This window comes from Cimex lectularius, unplaced genomic scaffold, assembly GCF_000648675.2.
Source record: "Cimex lectularius strain Harlan isolate CLEC.00 unplaced genomic scaffold, Clec_2.1 scaffold11, whole genome shotgun sequence".
Lineage (NCBI taxonomy): Eukaryota > Metazoa > Arthropoda > Insecta > Hemiptera > Cimicidae > Cimex > Cimex lectularius.
This window is the reverse complement of record NW_019392673.1, coordinates 1469691-1487548: the sequence shown is the minus strand read 5'-3', so window position 1 is coordinate 1487548 and position 17858 is coordinate 1469691. Positions and strand designations below refer to the sequence as shown.

The 17858-nt window shown below is 33.5% G+C and overlaps 1 protein-coding gene across 2 annotated transcripts in view; it reads left to right on the top strand.

Moving 5' to 3' along the window:
- Window positions 1-17858, top strand: part of LOC106669459 (muscarinic acetylcholine receptor M3) — a 350439-nt gene that overhangs the window by 56453 nt on the left and 276128 nt on the right. The window lies entirely within an intron of this gene.

The window sequence follows — 17858 nt, the reverse complement described above, 5'->3', positions numbered from 1 at the left end:
ATACTGTTGAGATTCGGACCATAGTTATTAATTAGGACTTTTTGGTTCTATTGTGAATGTAGAATTTATTGGCAAAGATCGTAACACGAGTAGCCAAACACTTGTATATATTGATCCGACGTGGTAATATAAGTGCCATATAGCCAAACAATAATTTGACAGTTCGTATTGGATATTTGTGGATAGATCAGACTTCATTATAGTTCTGTATCGAATGAAGTAATAAAGTTTTAATGATAGATTCATCCCAGATTGGATATTGTTATGTACTAGCCAAATTACTTGATTTCTATGTTTGATTGAACCGAGGGTGTGAGATACAGAGGGGTTCTATTTTCATCAAGATAGTAACAATGGAAAACTAGATTAGTTTGTTTCGTGATATTCATTTGGACTACAAAAAATTATTATAATCATTAATAAATTTGATTAAAGTTTACAAAGGATGCTGGTGGTTTGAGTTGATTTTGTCATCACATTATGTAATTGTTCTATCGAAATACTTTGAAACGTCCGTCCAATACAGTTTCGAGAGATAACCAGCCTAAAAATTTCGGCTTAATGGCTGCCCCCTTGACTGCTTTGCCCCATTTCATCACGGATCCGGTTTTGAGGGCAGAATTGTCACGTAATTGAAAAAGATGCCGGCTAATTTGGAAAGATAATTATTTCTGGCCGTCATTGGGGTCGGTTTGCCATGTTCCACGGACCGTGATGAACAATGGCCATTCGTATGCAAACTAGATGAGCTCGGTTCCCTCCGTCGTCGAGATAACATTTGGCCGCATGCGCTGTGAACAATGCGTTTCTGATTAAGGCAGGCGAATGCTTTGAAAAAAATAAAAATAAAACGATTTGATAAACATTCGAGCCAACTCGCACCCTGCAGAGTGATGAACATCGTTTCAAATCATTTTACTTTTTATATCCTCACTGCTTTTGATCATTTCACCATCTGCGGTCATGGTTTTGTTGTTTATTTTACTTAGAAAGTTTCCTTTCTAATTACTCAATTAATTATACACAATTTTTTCGAAATGAAAAATTTGTGTCACAGGCATTAATCCATTACTGCTCGTGCTCCGGTTGACCAATTAACATTTTTCAATTAATTAATATGTATGAAAGGTATTGGTTGAGATAAAAAAGTCAGCGTCACGAGCGGGATTCGAACCCACGACTTTCGGCTCAATACGCCGCTGCTCTACCACTTGAGCTATCGTGAAGTGGCAGAGCAACAGCGTATCTAGCCGAAGATCGTGAATTCGAATCCCGCTCGTGACATTGACTTTTTATCTCAACTAAAAACCTTAATTAATTGAAAGATATTAATTGGTCAAGCGGACCACGAAAACTAGCAAATTTAAACAATGTTTGTAAGAGGCCCAGAAGATGATCTCAATAAAGACCGAAACGTTGGCACGATAAAGAAAATGTTTTTCTAAAACCTACGTCTCACCAGACCGCATCTCCAAATAATCTTCACTAGAAAGGTGGGCAGCCATTTCCTCTTGAGTCCCCTTATGTGAGTGGAGGGATGAATTCTATTGGACAAGGCTTGGGCGAGACCATTAGGGTGATGGGAGACATTGTGGAACTTGGTATATTTTTTGGGAAATTGATTTTTGAAAAAATGGGATTTTATGGTCGTTGTAGAGGATAGTATTACAGCCACAATACGGAGTGGTTATAATTGATCTGAGAATTTTCAGGATAAGAGAAGCTGGATATTGGAAGGTTTAGCTGTTCCCACAGTTCTATTCCGTATGGTCAAATCGGTTGTAGTAGCGATTTGTAGACTGTACGTTTGTAGGGTATGGGATGGTTAGGGAATTCCATGATCCAGATGCGCTTAAAAATGTATACACTTCCATTGTAAGACCAACATTAGCTTCCTGTTCACCTCTTTGGGCTCCCTTTCAATCCACCCATACTAGTCGCGTAGAAGCGGTTCAAAAAAGATTTGTACGCCTGATACATTAGGCAAAAAAAAACATCTGGAGGATGCAGAGATACGCCATATTCATCGCAAATGTCGGAACGGAAATTGTCGATTGTTCTTCACAGAAGCAAATTCTCTGATTGCATATTATTACATAAATTGTTACATTCCTTAACTGATTGCCCAGTTAACCGAAATAACGTTCAAGTGCCATGTTATCATTCCAGAACTCATATAACATTCTCCATTGATCGCCGTAAAACTAATAACGCCATGTTGAGTTTTATACCAAGAACAACAAAAATGTTAAACTCCTTCAAAAATATAGATATATTTAGTATCAGTTTAAGTAAATTTAAGCAAATTTTATCATTAGTAAATTACATATATCATTTAAATATCAATAATATAATTAATTAATATTTATCTTGGTTATAATTAATAATTAACTTTTATACTTTTATTGTATACATTTGTAATTGGGAAACCGTGAAATAAATCAATAAATAGAGTAGACCGTTTGTTTAGGTCTTGCCGTTACATTCGTGTATGCTGATTCCACGTTAAGCGTGAATCTAGGTTGAACCCATGGTAATATGAAGGCAGTAGGATTTGGGCATAGGAACATAGTTGTAGTACATTGTGAGGGGAGATTGGCTTCGGAGTGTAACGCACTTGCTTTTATTTATCTTCCTTTCACATTTTCTAAAATATCTGCTATACGTGTAGTATGTCCCTGCAGATCTTCCGAAGAATCCGCAGTATCGGAGTGAGAGGATAGAACTTCTGTTTCATCAGGAAAAGATGTACCGACGGTGGTAGGTGTAGCAGGAACATCTTTACGTAGCAAAATAGGTTAAAAAATATACATACATGTAGGATGTTGACTGCCACAACGTCATCAGAGACCCTGCGTGGCGGGAACCAGTGCCTCGGCTCTCCCATCTCTATGTGCCCTAGCTGACAGTCTGTAACTGCAGTAGTTCCTGTAACCCCGCGGTTCTACGAACTCGGTTATAAGCTTACGTGTTTAATGTTATTTAGTTATTAAATTCACTAGTTTTCGTGGTCCGCTTGACCAATTAATATCTTTCAATTAATTAAGGTTTTTAGTTGAGATTAAAAAGTGAGAGCCACGAGCGGGATTCGAACCCACGACCTTCGGCTAGATACGCCGCTACCACTTGAGCTATCGTGACTTCGATCCTCTCGGACACTAACTTCTCATCTCAACCCCACCGCTGGAAAGGCAAAAAGGAGGGAAAAGTCAAAAGGTGGGGTAGAGATGGGAAGTTAGTGTCCGAGAGGATCGAAGTCACGATAGCTCAAGTGGTAGAGCAGCGGCGTATCTAGCCGAAGATCGTGGGTTCGAATCCCGCTCGTGGCACTGACATTTTAATCTCAACTAAAAACCTTAATTAATTGAAAGTTATTTAGTTATTCTTGTACTTGTTTTTTATGGGGTTTTTGTTAATACACATGACATTTTCGTTGTTTATTTTAGGAGTCCTTTAATTTCTTACATACATATAACTAAAGATTTAATGTATCTCTTGATGAAATATGTATTTATCTTTAGAGATAGATTAACAGTCGAGACCAGACCAATGAGTCTGTATCTTATTAAAGTAATGATAAAGGTCAAGGGCGAATTATTTTAAGTTTTTTTTTATTTAATAGTTTTTTGTTAGAGTAAATGTATTAATTTTTCGACATGGATACACAAATTTAATGATGATTCGTTTTTGTTTCGCCTTACTTTACGGCGTCCATGTTAGGCTAAACCTTCAAGACTTCCCGGTCTTACAAAACTGTAATCGCCCCATGCACAGTCGAAAACTGAACCCTTCTTTCACAAATCTATCTATTTATCTATGTATTCCATTAGTGATTTTGTATTTTGTAATTTTATTTTATTTGCTAATTTTATCTTTATTTCGTTATCTTACCACTTCTTTTCTTCTAACTGTTTATTTGTTTTACGTTTTTATGGAACTTTTTCTCTTTTTCATGAAGAAATATGTATGATTTGCTCAATTGATAATGTTGGCTAAACAATTTAATATTAATCTGAAGGAACTATTTATCTGAACGATTGTTGGTGTCCGAGTGGATCAAAGTCACTATAGCTCAAGTGGTAAAGTAGCGGCGTATCGAGCCGAAGGTCGTGGGTTCGAATCCCGCTTGTGGCACTGACTTTTTAATCTCAATTAAAAACCTTAATTAATTGAAAGATATTAATTGGTCAAACGGACCACGAAAACTAGTGAATATTTTTTAAAATTATGCCATTTCCACTATTTTTCTACTTAGTATCACGAAAAGGACTTCAGTAAAATTGGTGAATCCACGTCCGTAACCTCCCATTATCAACTCTGTTTAAAACGTGAATAATTAATTTATAAAATCTCGTTTTAAATAATAATATTTCCTGAAAATTAATATTATCAGAGGTTGTAAAATATAAGACTTGTATTTTGAAATATTTGATATGGGAAAAAAGTCGTCGGTTTTTTGTTGCTCTGGTCACGAGGGGGATGTCGTGTCACTACTGGAAAATTATTCAAAAGAGCAGGAAGTTTTCATGTGAAGGATTGACAAGGGCAACTCAAAAGGAGTGTAGCTAATGTACTGTAGGAATAACAAAGCCCTATACCCTTCCCCGCTTGTTGCTCCAGCCCAACAGGTGGCTATCATTCCCACCAAGAACATTGACATGGTTGAACAATGTATTTTGCAACTTTTTTATAATTAATTAATTTATATTGAATGTATGCAAACCTTGCATTAAATTAACGGAGTTATTTGTAATGAGAATAGGAAAAATATCAATACACTTTACATTGATACGTATGTTTTTATGTATCTCAAATTTAATCTTTAATTATTCGTATGGAAATATTAGAAAATTAGGCCAATCTAATTGGAAAAACCTTAAATAATTTGTGATATTTAAAGTGCGAGCATTAGCAAAACTTTTTCCAAGAAAGAAAAGAGTCTTTGAGGAAAAAGTGCCAAGTTTGGTGAGATATTACACCTTACACTAAATGGAATGGGGCTGGGATGCCTTTGGGCGACCATTACCCCATTTTTTTAGAGCAAACTGGTCGTTGCCCATTGTAAATAATGGTCTTACCTTGGCTTTTTTATGTGCCTCCTTAACTATTTGTTATTGAACTGAGAAGAAAAGTAGAATAGCATTAAAAAAAAGTAGAATAGACCTATCTTAGCATTTCTTAATTACTTAAGTTATTTTAACCTTGTACAAATAAAGAAGTTTCAAGAGGGCAAGCATCGAGAAGAAAAGGTCCGGGAAGGTTTGGAAATTTGGAGTCTACCAACTCAATCTTAAGGAAGTTTTCTTGTTAATTGAATATATTTAAAATTAATACAAATAATGACCGGTCATAACAAAACCAGCACTGAAGCTAACTTTGAAAAATTTATTACAATCTTAGTATAATCATACAAAAATGTATAAATTTAAAATGGTTCAATTGCTAAAGACTGCATTGGATGACGTGTGCTTACATTGATCTTGGCGAACGGTTGCCTGCACTTTATTGATTTCTTTCATAAAGTTCCCTTTGTCTCGCAGGCGTAATATGCATTCCAGCAAAGTTGAAAATAAGTTTGCCGATCTGATTTTTCTTTATATAACACAATCCTTAACCGTTAGTATTTTATCTGTCTATATAAATAAATGGTCATAGCTTTTAAATTATATGAAAAATGAAATGAAATAACAATAAACAATAAATAACAAATGAAATGACAATATTGGTAGTTAGTATTGCTTTCATTCCCACGTACATATAAAATCCTTGTAGTTTGGGTCTGGCACTAGATTTTATTTATTTTTCTTGTACACTTAATGTACATTAGATTATACACAGGTTTGAAACCAGTGAGTACTCAAATTACAAACAATCTGATTACTATTTTTATGTCTTTCGTCTCTTATAGATGCGCCCAGTCGTTATGCCCATTCTTAAATCACTGATTTTTTAAAAATATATATTGATATATATAGATAGATTTGCAAAAGAAGATTAAATTTTCGACTGGTTTTCGATTACAGTTTTGTAAGACCCGCAGACCACAAGGTTTAGGCTAACTTCGGTGCCGTGAAGTGGCGAAACAATAACTTTCAATTACTACACTTTATGCATATTGAGATTGAAAAAGTTATTAATTTCATACAGACAAAAATAATAAAAACTAAGACTAATCTTTAAAAAAAAAATCCTTTGACCTTGAAAATGATAATGTCTCTGTTTTTATTTTATTTTTTTTCAGTCAAAATTGTGACACCACTCGTTTCACTTACATTTATTTCACCACTGCATTAACTGAAACGAGTTGTGTCACTTTTTGACTGAAAAAAAACAAAACAAAAAAAACAATAAAGACATTATAATTGAAAAGTCATCATTTTCATCGATTCTTGAAAATTATTTTAATTAAATCCAGACTAAGATTGGTTTCGTTCTTTAATCAATCTGTTCAGATAAATATTTCATTCAGATCAATATTAAATTGTTTAACCAACATGATAAATTGGGCAAATCATTCACATTTCTTCATACGAGACAAAGTTACATAAAAATATAAAACAAATAAACAGTTAGAAGAAAAGAAGTGGTAAGATAACAAAAGATAGAGAAAATTAGCAAAGAAAATAAAATTACAAAATACAAAATCACTAATGGAATACATAGATAAATAGATAGATTTGTGAAAGAAGGGATCAGTTTTCGATTGTGCAAGGGGCGATTACAGTTTTGTAAGACCCGCAAGTCACGAAGGTTTAGCTAAACATGGACGCCGTGAAAGTATGGCGAAACAAGAACGTGTAATCTTTAAACTTTTATATTCATGTCGCAAAATTAATAATTTTACTCTAACAAAAAATTATTAAATCCAAAACCAAACTGAAAAAATTCTCCTTTGACCTTTAACATCACTTTAATAAGAACCAGACTCTCACTGGTCTCGTTTCTCATTCAATCTAAAAAGTCAAATATTTAATCAGGAGATACATCAAATCTTTCGTTAACATGATCCGTTGAGAAAATAATGCACATTCATTTACTATTTTTTTGGAAATATTTTGTTCATAGTGTTTCTTGTTAATCTTTCTTAGCTTATCAGTTATTTTGTTGGTTATGGGGTTTTGCTCTTTTCTTATTACTAAGCAATCTACCTTTTATGTTTTACGTTAATTTGTTGGTACAATGATTTCAGTCATTAGTTTTTGGTCGTGTAAAAACTAAAACACTTTCCTTTTTCAATTACATTTCAATTTCATCAGGGTATTTTAGAGAGTACAGATTATTTTTCCCGGACTTAATTGAGTTTCATGTAGTTTCTTTTACTAAAAATCGGCTATTTTTTCCACATTGCTGTGTTAAGGAAGACGGACAGTTAATTAATAAATTGTTGTTTTACTGTAATTAAATAATAAGTAATTTAGTTCCTTGCTGTTTTGTTAAATATTTTTCTTTTACTGTTTTTTAATGACTTGGTTTTGTTATTATTACTAAAATGGTATATATTTGAGACCTCCTGCTGTTATGTAATTAATAAGATATAATTCATTAGTTTTCGTGGTCCGCTTGACCAATTAATTAAAACTAGCGACTTGCAAAAGAGATTTCACTAATAAAAGTTACAATTAATTAAGGTTTTTAGTTGAGATAAAATAGTCAGTGTGACGAGCGGGATTCGAACCCACGATCTTCGGCTAGATACGCCGCTACACTACCACTTAAGCTATAGTGACGGCGATCCACTCGGACACTAACTTCCCATCTCAACTCCACCTTTTGAATTTTTCCTCCTTTTTGCCATTTTTCAAATGTCGTGTAATCTATTTGAATCTAGGCGATAAATGAAATGGCCACGGAAAGCTTTAGTGAAGGTATACTTCATTTTTACTTATTAAATTGATTTTCGTGGTCCGCTTGACCAATTAATATCTTTCTTTAATTAAGGTTTTTAGTTGAGATAAAAAAGTGCAAAACTGATTGATATCTTAATAATAAGCCACTCGTAATCAGAGCCTTCTCGTTGTTTTTAAACTTATTGATTATTTAAAAAAAATAACCATTTGGTCATGTTGTTTTTTAATTAATAACTAACTGCTATGATTTCATGAAGATTTTTTATTGAGAAGGCGTTGAAGTATTTGTACTTAAGTTTTTACCCCCCCCCCCCACACACACACAAAAGACTTAAAAAACTGTAACTTAATACAAGACTACGACGAAGACTTTTAAGACCGAAATCGACATTGACAATTACGACAAAGGTAGCACTGTACAAGACTTTACTAAGACAAATGTGAACATAAGGAGTTTGTGGGGCACTGCCAAGCCTTCCAATATCAGCGCATCCAGTCCTTCCAATCTAAAGTCCTTAGACAAATTGTCAAAGCACCTTGTTATGTCCATATTCCAAACTTTCCATACCAACCTTTCGAACCTAACCATACTGCTCGAGCCCTATCCACTCATTCCCATCCTGGCAACCCACCACGACGCCTCAACCGACGATGGCCTCGGGACCTCCTTGATCCCTAATCATATAAACTGAGTGCCAGCAATGGCTGGCTCCTCACAGCATGTGTTCTACCGGTGCAGTGCTGGCATTAGTGCTAGTGTTGTGCTGTGTGATATATTAATCATGTATAATACACATATTTGTATAATATACTACCCTGTATAGGTACCAAATAAATTTAAAAAAAAGTTTTTAGCACCGGTGAAATGTGTATTAATATATGGTATATTAATAAACGGTATATTAATCTTATGTCAAGTACATATTTGCTTTTAAACTACCACCGATAATTAATCGTAATTCTATAATTTTTTGTCATCGGCTAAGGAAAGATACCATTATAAAATTGGGAACGAAGTCTACGGACGAAAGTAGTAACACCTGTTCCCTCCCCCGGTGGTTCTGTTTAGGAAATAAATTAGACAAGTTGATGACCCTGTTTTCTCCAAGGAGAGGTAAATAGATATCGACCTGGATCCCCCACGGCCCATTGTAAACAACCATCGGGAAAGTGAGGGGTTTCTGCCCGTCAACCGCGCCGGAGCCTTTTCTTATTTATCCCTTCACCGCGGGGTCATCAAATTAAACCGTAGCGACTAATAATCACTAATCAATCACGCTTTTAAATCCTGGTCGCGATGTAGCAGTAGGATAAACGAGAAAAACACCCGTAAAATGTCATTTGAACTTGAAAAGCCGTAAAATGTTTTTTAACATGATTAAACTTCTACACTTAACAGTCATTACAGAAAACGGATTAATTGTAATTAAATATATTTTGTTGGAACTATTGTATAATTTTTAAATGAGGAAATGATTTACATAATTAAATTGCAAATTTTAAAGATTGTAGCATTTTAGTGGTAAAACCGCCTGGAACGTAAGAAAGACAAGCACTTTTTACATAGCATATATAAATAATATATGTTAATCGGTAATTAGTGTAATTTTTTCTAAGTTAAATAATAATTTTATTAAAATAGCATCTATGTTGGAGTTGGTGAAAGATCCGAATTGATAATTTTGTTTTTCATAACAATAATATTTCACTATCATTGGGCCTATGTTCCAATCTTCGTTATTGTGTATGAAAAGGTTGAAGCACGAGAAATACCACTGTGTCTATAGCGATCGTTTTCAAATTGATCATGCCCTGTTGACGATTATTTTGTCCGTGACCTTTCAAAATATCTGTTTTTCGATCCGTAGCAAACTGCGAAATTAGACGATATAGAGAAATAAAAGTCTATGCTTGGTTTACAACAAAAAGCTTAATTAAAAATTCTTACAGAAAAAAATGTTACGAGAAAGAAAATCTGGACATGATTTTAAAATTAGAAAGGTAGAGTGTTTAGTGATAGTTAATGTTATTTCCAGATCGTGAGATGCGGTCTAGAGTGATGTGGATTAGAAAAACATTTTTTATAATTACATTATAATTACTTCAATTAATTAAATTTTTTAGTTGAGATAAAAAAGTCATTGTCACGAGCGGGATTCGAACCCATGATCTTCGGCTAAATACGCCACTGCTCTACCACTTGAGCTGTCGTGACCTCGATCCACTCAGACACTAACTTCCCATCTCAACCCGACCTTTTAAAATTTTGAAGATCGTGGGTTCGAATCCCGCTCGAGACACTGTCTTTTTTATCTCAACTAAAAACCTTAATTAATTGAAAGATATTAATTGGTCAAGCGGACCACGAAAACTAGTGTATTTTATTTATCGTGCAACGTTTCGATCTTTATTGACATCATCTCCAGTGCCTATTACTATGAATTTACACAATGATGTACACAATATAGAAATTTTAGGTTTAACCAATGTATTTGTACTCACTCAAAGTGTGTGTTTTCTGTGAAGACGTGTTATTGTTGTGGGTCGTGTTGAGAGTACTAGAGCTATTAATGTTTTTGTTTATATATGTTGGGTTTTGAAGAAGTGGGGAAGTAGGGATATAAGTTCATTTTTCTATGAGGAAGTAGGTTTCTTTGAGGTGAAATGTGCCGACAAGGGAAAAAAAGGTTAGTCGTTCGGGCCTCGATAGCCTTTCAGGATTCTTACAGAAGGGATTATTAGGGAAAGGAGAGATAAATTATTGTAGAACTATGTAAAATCGTAAGATGTGGGGAGTGTAATGATTGTTTTATATGTTGTATTACATGTTTTGTGTGTTATATGTTTGTTATTGATTTTGAGCACAAATACTTTGATTAAACCTAACATTTCTGTTGTATAAATTCAAATTCATATCTAACATGTATATTTGTATAATTAAAACAATGTTTATAAATCCCAGGCCTTGAAGATGATCTCAATAAACATCGAAACCTAGCAGAATGAAAAAAAAAAGGTTTTTCTAAACCCACATCACACCAGACCCCATCTCACCATCTCTAAATAATCATTTATAATTACTGTACCTCTTTGAAATATGGACCACTGCATACATACAAAAAAGTGGAGATTTAAAAGGGCTTTGAATTGAACCTTGACGTACTTCCAACTCACCATCACTTACGAAGTTTCAAAATTTCCGTATTTTATGGATATTCCTCTCAACCTTTTCGTTATTTATGATTGTGAAATTTAGAAAAAAAAAACAGTCTCCACGAAAAGAAACTACATACATCTTTCACGGAGATCTAATAAATGAGACAAAAATGATCCGTAATGAAAATATAAAATAATAATAAACAAAAAAACAACACTCAAATTGAATTCGTTATTTGTGGGAGACCATAGCGAGCGAGTGGCTATGGCGACCGATTCGTACTTGCCACGCTAGTGGTCGTGTGTTCGATTCGCGGAACAGGTGAATTTGAATGAATTTTTAGTTATGTAAAAAATAAAATGCAGAAAGTATTGTAATGTGGAATTATCCCTCGTCCGGGACAACCAACTGGTCGACGTTAAGCCCTCTTGTATTTATGAGAGAAAAGCCAACAATTCTATTTTTGCTCTTGAAACGCATAAATGGGTCAAAATCATTAATGTATTTAATATGTTCAAACCCCAGTATTCGTTAGAACGGTCATAAATTACTATATAAATAATAATATAGCCTATATATATATATATATATTTATTTATTTATTTATTGTGCAATCCCACAATGCTCAAAGAAGTTGATTTTTATAGCAAATCAACCCACCAATTTTGTTTCATTACATTGTACTTATTTAAATGTGCAATCTTTTCTAAGTTTAAATTGGGATATAATTTACGTTTATACAATATGAGAGGAAATTAACTGAACCAATTTTACGCTCCAATAAATTTAATAGCAACCATAGTGAAACTCTTCTATTACTACAGTATAGTTGGTATATTATGAAACATTGATAAATTTTAATTATAAAATTTATACTATCTAAGTTACATAAATTATTGTTATTTATTTGGTATCTAATTTGAACAATTCCAATTACGTAATACTTTAAACTAACTTATATTTATTAGATTTCGTGGTCCGCTTGACCAAATAAATTCTTTTGAATTAATTAAGGTCTTGGTGGAGATAAAAAAAGGACAGAGTCGCAAGCGGGATTCGAACCCACGACCTTCGGCTAAATACGCCGCTGCTCTACCACTTGAGCTATCGTGACCTCGATCCGCCCGGATACTAACTTCCCGTCTCAACCCTACCTTTTGAATTTTCTCCCCTTTTTGCCATTTTTCAAATGTCGTGTAATCATCATCACGTACCTTCAGCAGCATAATATCAGAGTCTTAGCCTGGCCAGCCACTTAGAGCTGAGGATGTGATAACTGGTGTGGCACTTATTGATGATGGATGTTCCATCAGGTATGCAGCTATTGCCATCAGAGTTCCTCACGAAACTCTGCGGGACGCAGTTAGACGATTTCGAAAAAACTTGGTCCTACCATAGAAGGCCCGGTTTTGGACAACTTGTAATTTTTCCCAGAGCCAACGTTTTCAACGTAGCTCAGTGATAGTGTAGACCAGAATTTCAATGGAGAGTCGCACAGAGTTGGTTGTTATTCGTGGGGGGTCATTGACAGCCACTCTCTATGTAGATGAAATTTTGGAACATGCGTTGCCTATCCTAGATCCAACAATCCTACTCTAATGCATGATAATGCTCGTCCATATCTAGCTCGCATAGTACAAACTACTTTCAGCAGCATAACATTAGGATCTTAGCCTGGCCAGCCTGTTCTCCAGACTTGAACCCCATCGAGCATTTATTGGATAATCTCAAAAGACGATTAAGTCTAATCAAATCTATCAGTTCCGGAAACATTCCACTATCTTGAAAGGCTCTTCGTGAATAATGGGCTAACCTCCAGCAAAGAGACATTTCCAGAATGGTAGCAACTATGCCGAGGCGTCTTTGATAAGCAATGAATTATTTTATTTTTTTTACTGGCAAAAAACCAGCAAGGGCTATCATTGCCTTTATGTAGCTAGGGATATGCAATGAAGGCAAGATGAGGAAATACGCGATATTTAACTGTTAATTAAAAATATAATTAAAACAAATTTTATCTGTCGACTTTTTTATTTTTCATTTTCCTTAGCAATTTACCTTTTTTAAATCTTTTTTAGACAAAGACTCAATTATTAAACGTTAAAAAACGTGAAACTTTGATTAATATATACAAATATATACAAATCAAGTTATATTGCAAGTGGGTGGAATTTTTACCTGTCAGTGAAGATAAAAGACGAGGGTCTTCATCTAATGTAAGGGATGGTGGTTGCAACTTCATCAACATAAAATAAACCGGAACACTTAATTGCTTTTTGAAAGTATTTCGATTTATTTTAAATAGGTTAATAAGTTCAAAACAATGCTAATAATTTCATAAAATAATCGTTATAGCAAGCTCTTCTCTTTCATATGTATGCTTCACCTTTTTGGGTTGGGTTTTTGCTTCTTTTCTCACAATTTTTACGATTCTTTGCGTTATGCAGGGACGCCTGCTGAGAATTGATTATGATTTGTTTTCAAAACACCTTACCCTTACGTCGAATGGGCATTCGATAAAACTCACACCTTAAAAAATTGTTTAAATATTAAATAGCCACGCGAATAGTAGACCTGTAACATTATTAAAAGGGAAAATCACACCACAGTTTAAATATAAGTTGGAACTTGATTATGCATATGTTACGAATATATGACAACATAAAAACCAGACGTAGCCAAGTTTCGACTTGAAACGAGCAACTGGCATGACGAACGTGAGCTCCGAGACACGCGACAAAACGATAAATAATTAATTCCGAGCAGACCGATTAATATTCGGGTCCACGAGAGTTAAACAATTATATCGGCCTCTCACTCGGTCCGGCCGGTCTATTTCTATTTGTCACGAGTTTGAAACATAGGCTGATGATTCATGAATAAAAGAAAACAACGAAAAACGCATGAACTCGTTGTGCCAACTGGTTCGTGACTTTTTCCTCCAGCTATTATCATAAGTTTACCATACCACCAATAAATTCAAAGGTATGTTTATTTCTGATTAAAATCAGGACCATAAAAGAAAAATTCTTTTCAAAAGCTAACTATTATTTGCATACAATTTAACATTCAAACTAAAAAAATTCATTTTCCTAACCAAAGAAATTTTAAGTTCAAATTACCTGTCCTACATGGAAAGTGCAATTTTGTGCACAATAGCGAGTTTATTTAATTTAATTTAGTAATTTTACTGTACAGGGTGTTATAGGGTTAAATGTCAATACTGCCATGGTGGATTCACTAAATAAAAGTGGTTCAGTGCCACCAGAACGAGGTTTCTATCTTAACTCTTTACAGATATTAACATTTTTGTGATTTTGGTCTAAAAACATATTTTTTCACATAAAATCATAATTTCTCAACTTTACCGGTATTAAAATACAAATCTAATATTTATTTCTTACACTACTTACATTTTCGACAAGATTGCAACATTTCCGTTAAAAAATTTGCGCTTTTAAATACACAGTAGTCCATCAAAGAACAACTAATGGCAAAACCCAGTTTTTAAAAATACTCAATTGTGGCTCGTGCAATGACTTTTCCATCAAAATTTTCGGGGATTTCACCAAAGTTGCCTTATTTTATAAGTATACTCACTTTTACCTTTTTTAGAACTTTTATTAGTTTCACTAATTTCGTGGTCCGCTTGACCAATTAATATATTACAATTAATTAAGGTTTTTAGTTGAGATAAAAAAGTCAATGGCACGAGCGGGAAAATTGAAAAATGGCAAAAAGGAGGGAAAATTTAAAAGGTGCGGTTGAGATGGGAAGTTAGTGTCCGAGTAGATCGAGGTCAGGATAGCTCAAGTGGTAGAGGAGCAGCGTATCTAGCCGAAGATCGTGGGTTCGAATCCCGCTCGTGACACTGACTTTTTTATCTCAACTAAAACCCACTTGAGTTATCGTGACTTCGATCCACTCGGACTTCCCATCTCAACCTCACCTTTTGAATTTTCCCTCCTTTTTGCCATTTTAACATGGGTTTTTATTCTTTAAGCGGTTAGCGGTGTATGCGGAAGCGCATATTTTTCAATGGATATGTCAAATTTGTATTTTAACGTTGCTAAATTTGAGAAAAAAGATTTTATGGAAAAGATCTGATTTTAAACGAAAATCACAAAAATTGTATTTTTTCGGAAAAGAGTCAAGATTGAAACCTCGTTCTGGTGGCATTGAGCTACGTTTTATTTAGTGACTCCACCATGGCAGTATTGACCCTTTAACACCCTGTATAATGTTGTTTTATTTAATTCCAATTTTATGTTCCAACTCAAATTAGTCAAATTTGTGTGCGTGATTGGATAGCGTGAAAGAACCGGTGATTGTTTTAAATATTTTGCCCTCATCTGGTTGAAAACAATTTACCCAATGGACGGGTTTTGTTGGTATTACTGATTTCAAATATCATCCGACCTAAAAGAAATGATTGAGTTAAATAACCCTAGCTCTAAAGGTCAAATCGTTTGTACAAACCTTTTTGAAATAGTTACCTAATTAATTGGAAACTAAAACCTTCAAAATGACAAGATTCCTCTCACTCTCTAGGCCTCTTTCTCTCGTTTTCAACGGCTCGAATCTAAATAAAAATCCACCCTATTGCCTTCGGCATGTTCAATAAAGTGTATCGATGAAAACCCATGAAAACCTTTAAACCAATAAATTCCTGCAACGAGGTAATCATTTGTTGCTCTTCAATATACCCCGTTTTAGAGACTACTTCTTTTGCCGTTTCGCTCGATTGAACGAAAACCCGGATATCCTCTGGGCTGTATTCTGATAGAAAAACGCTCTTCTACGGTGAAGATTTTGCAGATTTTGATATATCATCTACAACTGTTCTAACACAATCCACCATATCTTTCTAATAAAAAATATTATATATAAATTAAATTAAGCAACGTTGCTTTCCGTTTTCCATTTCGTTTGTTTTCTGCACTTGATCAAAACATCATTAGGTTTTATCATGAAAAATATGAAAATTAAACAAATTAGCCTAACAATCAAGTACCTCATTACTAAAAACCAGAGTTGGGCAAAATCTAACTAATTCAATCATGATTAAGTATTTTGATTGAAGTTTAATCATGATTGAATTAGTCATGATTAAATTAATCATTATATGATTTGGTCATGATTTATTCAATCATGAGGTATGACTAAATCATACAATGATTAATTTACTCCTGACTGATTCAATCATGATTAAACTTCAAAAAAACTTCTTTCTCAGCCTCTTATGACGTCAAAGGGTAGCAGGTGTCGAAATTTTGTACTGGGCGATTGTTGCATGGGCCTGCATCCTATGTGAGAGCGTTCTAATAATAATTGAATATTTAAGAGAATTCAATAGGTTTTTAGCAGCGTTGGGCAAAAATTAGTCATGTCTAATGATTAATGATTGATAACTCAGACCGTTAGTCATGATTGGTAGTAAGTGACTAATTTAGCCATTAGTCACAATGTGTGATTGATTGCTAAATTAGTCATGACAAGTAATTAAATACGAGGCATGACTAATTTAGTCACAATGTAGTTATATCCAGAATTGGGCAAAATCTAACTAATTCAATCATGATTAAGAATTTTGATTGAGGTTTAATCATGATTGAATTTGTCATGAATAAATTAATCATTATAGGATTTAGTCATGATTAATTCAATCAAGAGGTATGACTAAATCATACAATGATTAATTTACTCATGACTGATTCAATCATGATTAAGAAATTTGATTGAGGTTTAATCATGATTGAATTTGTCATGAATAAATTAATCATTATAGGATTTAGTCATGATTAATTCAATCAAGAGGTATGACTAAATGATTAATTTACTCATGACTGATTCAATCATGATTAAACTTCAATCAAAATTCTTAATGGTGATTGAATTAGTTTGATTTTGGCCAACTCTGGCTACAATGACCAACTTACCAAAATCCAACAGACAACAGAAAAATTTTGAGATGAGAGTCGTGTTCAAGGCCAACCTTCAAAAAGTGTTATAAAAGAAAACCAAAGTTACATAATTATTCGACATGTCTATTTTATTACAATCAAGACCACTAGATGGTGTATTTTTTAAATAATGTAAATAATCTTTCCTTTCAAGTGGAATAAATTTTAATTCATAGAAAATTTTTTCCGATTAATCGGGTATGTAAACATATTTTCTTTTCAAAGAGTAGCTTGTTCTAGGATTTTTTTTTATTTTATTTTATTATATTATTATTATTATCATTATTTTTGACTTTTGATAACGGCGTTGTTTTATTTAGAATTGGAAGATTGATTTTTGTTAAAAAAGGTGTTGAAGGATTTTCGTTTTGATGAAATAAATTTCTGTTAGAATTTTTTTTAAAAGTGATGAAGTTGTGTATTTTTCATTTTTTGATCACCCATATGAACATGATTTATCGAAATTTAGTCATATATAACCAGTGTTGGGCAAAATTTAGTCATGTCTAATGATTAATCACTATGACTGTTAGTCATGATTGGTAGTAAGTGACTAATTTAGTCATTAGTCACCTTATGAGATTGATGGCTAAATTGGTCTTGACAAGTAATTAAATACTAATTTAGTCACAACATAGTTAGTCATGACTAAATTTCGATAAACATGTTCAAATGGGTGCACAAAAAATGAAAAATACACAACTTCTTCACTTTTAAAAAATTTCTGACAGAAATTTATTTCATCAAAACGAAAATCCTTCAACACCTTATTTAACGAAAATCAATCTTCTAATTACAAGTAAAACTACGCCGTTATGAAAAGCCAAAAAATAATGATAATAAAATAAAATAAAATAAATCCTAGAACAAGCTACGCTTCGAAAAGTAAAT